This window comes from Salmo salar, chromosome ssa01 (assembly GCF_905237065.1).
Source record: "Salmo salar chromosome ssa01, Ssal_v3.1, whole genome shotgun sequence".
NCBI classification, from domain to species: Eukaryota; Metazoa; Chordata; class Actinopteri; order Salmoniformes; family Salmonidae; genus Salmo; species Salmo salar.
In genome coordinates this window covers 257,210-264,920 of record NC_059442.1, presented here as the reverse complement: position 1 = coordinate 264,920, position 7,711 = coordinate 257,210, and the positions used below count along the sequence as shown (strand labels likewise).

Here is a 7,711-nt window from a genome sequence, read left to right as displayed (position 1 = left end):
ACCCCTGGGGAGAGAGGAGCTGCTACCCCTGGGGAGAGAGGAGCTGCTACCCCTGGGGAGAGAGGAGCTGCTACCCCTGGGGAGAGAGGAGCTGCAACCAGCAGAGACTGCGACCATGCTCGGGAAGAGCTTAACGATTGGTGATTGTTGGGGCACGATTGGCAGGAGCTTCAGTGATGAAGACTGCTGAACTTGCTGATGTTTCACAATATGCCATGGCCGTCACCAGGTCTCAACACAATAGAACACCACCGTCAACAAAACACCAAATGATGGAATTTATTGTGGAAGAATGGTGTCACATCCCTCCAATAGACTTCCAGACAGTTGTAGAATGTATTCCAAGGCACATTGTAAGAGCTGTAAAGAGAGAGGGAGTGGCAGAGAGAACAGGTAGAACCTGATATGTAAATGAGTTGAGCAAACGAAAGTAACTTTCAACGACCGAATGATCATTCAGACTCTGTTTCTATTGAGAGATAAAAGGTAAGACAACGATTGTTATGTGTTTTCATATAGTTGATGATATTGTTATGTGTATTAATATAGTTGATGATATTGTTATGTGTATTAATATAGTTGGTGATATTGTTATGTGTTTTCATATAGTTGATGATATTGTAATGTGTATTAATATAGTTGATGATATTGTTATGTGTATTAATATAGTTGATGATATTGTTATGTGTATTAATATAGTTGATGATATTGTTATGTGTATTAATATAGTTGATGATATTGTTATGTGTATTAATATAGTTGATTATATTGTTATGTGTATTCATATAGTTGATGATATTGTTATGTGTATTAATATAGTTGATGATATTGTTATGTGTATTAATATAGTTGATGATATTGTTATGTGTATTCATATAGTTGATGATATTGTTATGTGTATTAATATAGTTGATGATATTGTTATGTGTATTAATATAGTTGATGATATTGTTATGTGTATTCATATAGTTGATGATATTGTTATGTGCATTCATATATTTGATGATATTTTTGGTGGACAGTGTTATAATAGTCCTACTCTCCTTAAAATGTTTTGGATATAAATTAGATGCGTGGGGTGAATTCGTTCTGTGCCCATCTGTGTGCCCCAGGGTGATCGCTCCTACACTATCTAGAATCTAAAAGGGTTCTTTGGCTGGCCCCATAGGAGAACCCTTTGTAGAACCCTTTTTGGTACTAGGTAGAACACTTCTGGCTTTGTAGAACCCTTTTGTGTTCCATACAGAACCCTTTCCACAGAGGGTTCTACCTGGAACCCAAAAGCGTTCTCCTATGGGGACAGACGGAGGACCCGTTTGGAACCCTTTATTCTAAGAGTGTACCCTATCATAGGTCTATAGACTTGTCTTCTCAAACAGCCTTAAAACACAACAAGCAACAAACAAACATTTTCTCTTTCTAATCAACTGTTAATGCTTTTCACTCAGGAAGCTATGTTGTGTGAAAGAGAGACAAATAAGTATTGTGGAAAGCCTAACCACAAATAACACTTCCTCAAAACAGGTTGTGTGTATTCATTAGTGCCCACCGCAGCAAAACGTTTGGCCAGAGAAACTGTTTAGTCCACGTTGTACAGTGTTTGGAGTAAACTGTTTCTGTAACATTTCAAAACTGTTGGCTGTGGAGTAAACTAATGAATACAACCCAGGTTGTAGCCTACGACTCGGCTGTTTATACCTGCCTGATGCTGAAACCTGAACGTAGCCTGAGGGGTTTACTATGACGCAAGCTAGATATACTGGTTTTCTAAAGTTAACCCTCTGAACAGGTTTAGACTGGTCATCTATGATATGTAGTCTATATCTGAGGTATATACCACAATCTACATATCACTAACAACCCACTACTATACATTATAACCTAGTCTACTTTACATAATATAACATCTACATATCACTAACAACCCACTACTATACATTATAACCTAGTCTACTTTACATATCACTAACAACCCACTACTATACATTATAACCTAGCCTACATGACATAATATACAATCTCTTACTTGTTGCAAATAAACTTTCTGAATGCATCAATGATTTCCCCCTCAGATTAATCATGTCTGTTTTAGCCCTTCTGTCTACATTCTCAGATACACAGAAAAGAACAGATTGAAAGACAATAAATATCCTAATTTTAATGAATAAAAAAAAGTGTGAGACATGGCCTTGTTGTTGCTGTACTGTCTATAACTACCTTAACAGAGACTTATTATTATTATTATTATTATTATTATTATTATTATTATTATTATTATTATTATTGTTATTATTATTATTATTATTATTATTATTGTTGCTGTACTGTCTATAACTACCTTAACAGAGACTTATTATTATTATTATTATTATTATTATTATTATTATTATTATTATTATTATTATTATTATTATTATTGTTGCTGTACTGTCTATAACTACCTTAACAAACACAGACTTATTATTATTATTATTATTATTATTATTATTTTTGTTATTATTATTATTATTATTATAGTTATTATTATTATTATTTTTGTTGCTGTACTGTCTATAACTACCTTAACAAACAGTGACTTATTATTATTATTATTATTATTATTATTATTATTATTATTATTATTATTATTATTATTATTATTGTTGTTACTATTGCTGTACTGTCTATAACTACCATAACAAACAGTAACTTATTATTATTATTATTATTATTGTTATTATTATTGTTATTATTATTATTATTATTATAGTTAGTATTATTATTATTTTTGTTATTAGTATTATTGTTATAATCATTATTATTATTGTTGTTATTTGTATTGTTATTATTATTATTATTGTTATTATTATTATTATCATTATTGTTATTATTATTGTTACTATTATTATTATTATTATTGTTGTTATTATTATTATTATTGTAATTATTATTATTATTGTTATTATTATTATTATTATTATTGTTATTGTTGCTGTACTGTCTAAAACTACCTTAACAAACAGCGCCTTATTATTATTATTATTATTATTATTGTTGTTGTTATTGTTATTGTTATTGTTGTTGTTCTGTCTTTATCTACATTAACAAACAGTAACTTATTATTATTATTATTATTATTGTTATTGTTGTTGTTCTGTCTATAACTACCTTAACAAACAGTAACTTATTATTATTATTATTATTATTATTATTATTATTGTTATTGTTGTTGTTCTGTCTATAACTACCTTAACAAACAGTAACTTATTATTATTATTGACAGTTACCATGGAGATGAAATGTCACAACAACATGTTCATGTGATGCTTTAAATCACCTGTCTGTTTCTATGTCTGTTAGTTAATGTTTTATTTCTCAAAGAGATCATTAAGAAATGTGAACAATTGATAATCAATAATTAGCTGTCACTGTGTTAACCACAACCAACATGCTGGATCTCTGTTTAGTTGTCACTGTGTTGACCACAACCAACATGCTGGATCTCTGTTTAGTTGTCACTGTGTTAACCACAATCAATATGCTGGATCTCTGTTTAGTTGTCACTGTGTTAACCACAACCAACATGCTGGATCTCTGTTTAGTTGTCACTGTGTTAACCACAACCAACATGCTGGATCTCTGTTTAGTTGTCACTGTGTTAACCACAATCAACATGCTGGATCTCTGTTTAGTTGTCACTGTGTTAACCACAACCAACATGCTGGATCTCTGTTTAGTTGTCACTGTGTTAACCACAACCAACATGCTGGATCTCTGTTTAGTTGTCACTGTGTTAACCACAACCATCATGCTGGATCTCTGTTTAGTTGTCACTGTGTTAACCACAATCAATATGCTGGATCTCTGTTTAGGGGTCAGTTCTCTAAAGTGAGTCTCTCTGGGGAGAGACAGGAGGGGTACCCTGTATCTAAAATGAGTCTCTCTGGGGAACATGACACCAAATCTAAGAGGTGAGATGACAATTTTGTTTAAGAATTATTAATAGTTTATTTCAAAAATGATATTTCCAAAAATGTTCACATTTGTTATTTAATCAGAAATGGTTGCTAATGGGTACCTTCAATATTACTGTTCTCAGATTATTAATTAATAGCTTTAGATTGTGTATAATTTTTATTTTTATTGCAAAACGCTATACATCCATTGTTTAGCTGGAACACCCTAGATGCCTTCAATTGCCCATTTTAAAGCCATGCCCAATTTAGGATAATTTTTTAACAACGTGATGTTGCGCTCCAAAGGGATAACTTGAAATAACATGATGTAGATAATTAAATAATCAAAAGAAAAACGTGATTGTTTTACACTCTTAGAAAAGAAGGTTCCTTATAGAACCAAAAAGGCTTCTATCACTTCCTTAATATATGGAATCACTAAAAGTTAAATATATTTTTGGGTTCAGAGAAGAACCTCTCGAGTTATGATCAACAAAAGGTTCATGTTTTGAGGATGTGAACCCAGCAGCCCTCCAGTGGTCAGATCAATTCCACCTGTTTTTTCCAGCGCTCGGACCGGGATTCAAACCAGCCACCTTTCAGCCACAGGTCCAACTCCTGTCACAGCTCCAACTCCTTATCCACTGGGTGAAAAATAGAGTTGATCTTCAGAAATAAGCATGAGTTAATCTGCCAAAATGAAGACAAAATGCTATGCAGACATACATGGTATCACTTGTGATACATAAATATTATACATAAATCATTGCCAAAAGCACAAGACATACTGTTGCAAGTAGGTCTATATTATTAATGGATTGATCATATAGAAATATAAAACATTATTTTTACTACTACAAGGTATTTACATGTGGTGCAGGAACCACTGACTCGCTGCATTATTATATAGTATTATCAAGACACCTGCTGTTAACTCTTAACTACTTAGGACAGCTCACGAGGTGTCCTAAATATCTGCCGACTAGGTGGGACTAGAGACTTCATGCACAGCTTAAATTTAACCAGTAAATGTAAAATGTCTTTATTCTCAGCACTTATACGACCAATTTTCTACTCAAAGACGCTTTGTGGATATGGGCCCAGATCTCAAAATATTATTATAATAAAATGTTTGTTTAACATAAAGAAAAATGAATATTACTAATGTAACCCACTGTAAAGACTGGGTTTAGTTGATTGTGTGGCACTGCTCATGTCCGAGTTCTGGAACTGTCCCCGTCCCCGTACAGAACTGTCCGCGTCCACGTACGGTGTGGCGCCAAGCATATTGTCCGGTTACGCGCAGAGTGGGCTGAGGTGATCTTGGGGAATAACGATGGAGTTCACTACAGTGTTGAGACGCAGAAGTTTATTGTTCAATTAGCTTTTTGCTTTACGGTCAGGGACAGTATGAGTGAAGCCAGATCCTTTTCACTCTCTATCCTTGTTTCATTTTGTGGTTCACCGGATTCGTCATCATCATCTAGACAAACGACAGACGAACGTCCTGCTAGCTAGCCAAGGTAGTCGGTACAGCTAGGTAAGCTAGCTAGCTACTCTACCAGCAGCATCCTAGTTATCCTAGCTAGTCGGTACAGCTAGGTAAGCTAGCTAGCTACACTACCAGCAGCATCCTAGTTATCCTAGCTAGTTGGTACAGCTAGGTAAGCTAGCTAGCTACTCTACCAGCAGCATCCTAGTTATCCTAGCTAGTTGGTACAGCTCGGTAAGCTAGCTAGCTACTCTACCAGCAGCATCCTAGTTATCCTAGCTAGTCGGTACAGCTAGGTAAGCTAGCTAGCTACTCTACCAGCAGCATCCTAGTTATCCTAGCTAGTCGGTACAGCTAGGTAAGCTAGCTAGCTACTCTACCAGCAGCATCCTAGTTATCCTAGCTAGTCGGTACAGCTAGGTAAGCTAGCTAGCTACTCTACCAGCAGCATCCTAGTTATCCAATCCTCCCTCTCTCGTTGACGGATGCTGGCTACCTCTGTGGCGCCAAGCATATTGTCCGGTTACGCGCAGAGTGGGCTGAGGTGATCTTGGGGAATAACGATGGAGTTCACTACAGTGTTGAGACGCAGAAGTTTATTGTTCAATTAGCTTTTTGCTTTACGGTCAGGGACAGTATGAGTGAAGCCAGATCCTTTTCACTCTCTATCCTTGTTTCATTTTGTGGTTCACCGGATTCGTCATCATCATCTAGACAAACGACAGACGAACGTCCTGCTAGCTAGCCAAGGTAGTCGGTACAGCTAGGTAAGCTAGCTAGCTACTCTACCAGCAGCATCCTAGTTATCCTAGCTAGTCGGTACAGCTAGGTAAGCTAGCTAGCTACACTACCAGCAGCATCCTAGTTATCCTAGCTAGTTGGTACAGCTAGGTAAGCTAGCTAGCTACTCTACCAGCAGCATCCTAGTTATCCTAGCTAGTTGGTACAGCTCGGTAAGCTAGCTAGCTACTCTACCAGCAGCATCCTAGTTATCCTAGCTAGTCGGTACAGCTAGGTAAGCTAGCTAGCTACTCTACCAGCAGCATCCTAGTTATCCTAGCTAGTCGGTACAGCTAGGTAAGCTAGCTAGCTACTCTACCAGCAGCATCCTAGTTATCCTAGCTAGTCGGTACAGCTAGGTAAGCTAGCTAGCTACTCTACCAGCAGCATCCTAGTTATCCTAGCTAGTCGGTACAGCTAGGTAAGCTAGCTAGCTACTCTACCAGCAGCATCCTAGTTATCCTAGCTAGTCGGTACAGCTAGGTAAGCTAGCTAGCTACTCTACCAGCAGCATCCTAGTTATCCTAGCTAGTCGGTACAGCTGGGTAAGCTACCAGCAGCATCCTAGTTATCCTAGCTAGTCGGGTACAGCTAGGTAAGCTAGCTAGCTACTCTACCAGCAGCATCCTAGTTATCCTAGCTAGTCGGTACAGCTAGGTAAGCTAGCTAGCTACTCTACCAGCAGCATCCTAGTTATCCTAGCTAGTCGGGTACAGCTAGGTAAGCTAGCTAGCTACTCTACCAGCAGCATCCTAGTTATCCAATCCTCCCTCTCTCGTTGACGGATGCTGGCTACCTCTGTCCGGTTCTCCTCTCTTCACTAGATGGATGGTAACTTTAGTGTTTAACCCCTCTGTATCCAAGGACCAATCTTTTGAATATTATTTTCGGGGCGCCTCAAGTAGGCTGGACACATTCCATTTTTTTTTAAATTCTCAGCTGCCTCACCAACGTCTGAATGTGCATTAATAACTTTTAATTGCTAAATATTTCCAATAGATGGCAGCATAAGACCACAAAGCATCAGTTATAGGCTACAAGCAGCAATATGATTGACATAAAATAGCATGTCCCATGATTTTCTAAAACGGTCACTCATTACTTTAGTTAGCTATATATCTCGTTTTAGGGCTGTGTTGCTTTTGGGAGAGCAAAATAATAGTGACTATAGCAGGTATTGAACCCCGGGTAAATAATCGCTAGTCAGAACCTCAACCTCAGTATACATGCATTATAAAAAGTCATCTTAATAACTGATATTGCGAGTAAACAACCTCGGAATAGAAAAGACAAGAGTGCGTCTTCCAGCCCGCCAATAAATTACATCATTCAACCCTCCCGGTTAGTACATTTATCTCAACATGCCCCTGGAGAAGGCAGAGTGACAACACCAGCTTTTTACCGGGGCTGAGTTGACTACTAGAGAGAGAAGACAGAGTGACGACACCAGCTTTTTACCGGGGCTGAGTTGACTACTAGAGAGAGAAGACAGAGCGACGACACC

The 7,711-nt window shown here is 37.0% G+C and overlaps 1 long non-coding RNA gene across 1 annotated transcript in view; it reads left to right on the top strand.

The window, feature by feature from the left end:
- Nucleotides 1-433: 433 nt before the first annotated feature.
- LOC123726718 (uncharacterized) overlaps nucleotides 434-7,711 on the top strand; it is a 9,087-nt gene continuing 1,809 nt past the window's right edge. Inside the window, exons 1-2 of the long non-coding RNA XR_006758840.1 lie at nucleotides 434-486; nucleotides 3,852-3,950. This is a non-coding gene — a long non-coding RNA (uncharacterized lncRNA). The remainder of the gene's footprint in view (nucleotides 487-3,851; nucleotides 3,951-7,711) is intronic.